Below are 659 nucleotides of genomic sequence, written 5' to 3'. Positions count from 1 at the left end.
AAGAAGGAGGAGGAGAAGCTCAGCTCTCCCCCCGCAATGTCAAACTCTTGGGTCAGAGTAACATCGTATTCTTCTTTGTCATAATTGTACAACTCACATTGATAAAATCCAAGAATACCAGCTGGTTTGACCAGTAATAAGATGCTTTTAAATTATTTACTAATCTTAGTCAGTTACCTTAGATCTTCATTCATATGTTGCATATACTTACCTGATAGTTAATTTTGCTTTTTTAAGTACACTGACTGAATCAGTCAATGTATTTGGTTAATTATCTAACTAGTAAATAATGTTCAATTAATATGTATTATTTTCTGCTTTAACTTCATATTAGGTATTCAACTTAAGTATACTCTCCAAAAAATATAAACTTTAAAGAGTTACTGTTTAAAAAAAAAAAAAAAAATTGTCCTGAAACATCAGTTATTTGCCAGCTATCCAGGTGAATGGATCATAGTATCAATTTTTTGTATTCTCTTTGAAGCATTTTTGTAATGGTGAGTTGGATGGAGTGGGACCCAAGATTTCTTGTAGATTACCATTCATGCTAACAACAGCTTTCATTTAAACATTTCATTTCAGTCTTCATAGGTCTGATTCTTTTTTTTCTTAAATTTGTTATTTTCTGAAAGTTAGGATGTGATGAGGGAAGAGGGGGA

At 31.4% G+C, this 659-nt stretch overlaps 1 protein-coding gene across 1 annotated transcript in view; it reads left to right on the top strand.

Moving 5' to 3' along the window:
- AGTPBP1 (ATP/GTP binding protein 1) overlaps nt 1-659 on the top strand; it is a 59,007-nt gene that overhangs the window by 25,172 nt on the left and 33,176 nt on the right. The gene's annotated exons all lie outside the window — the stretch shown is intronic.

Source organism: Pygoscelis adeliae, unplaced genomic scaffold (assembly GCF_000699105.1).
Source record: "Pygoscelis adeliae isolate BGI_AS28 unplaced genomic scaffold, ASM69910v1 Scaffold45, whole genome shotgun sequence".
Lineage (NCBI taxonomy): Eukaryota > Metazoa > Chordata > Aves > Sphenisciformes > Spheniscidae > Pygoscelis > Pygoscelis adeliae.
Note: the sequence above shows the minus strand (reverse complement) of the source record. Positions and strands in the feature narration are given on the sequence as shown.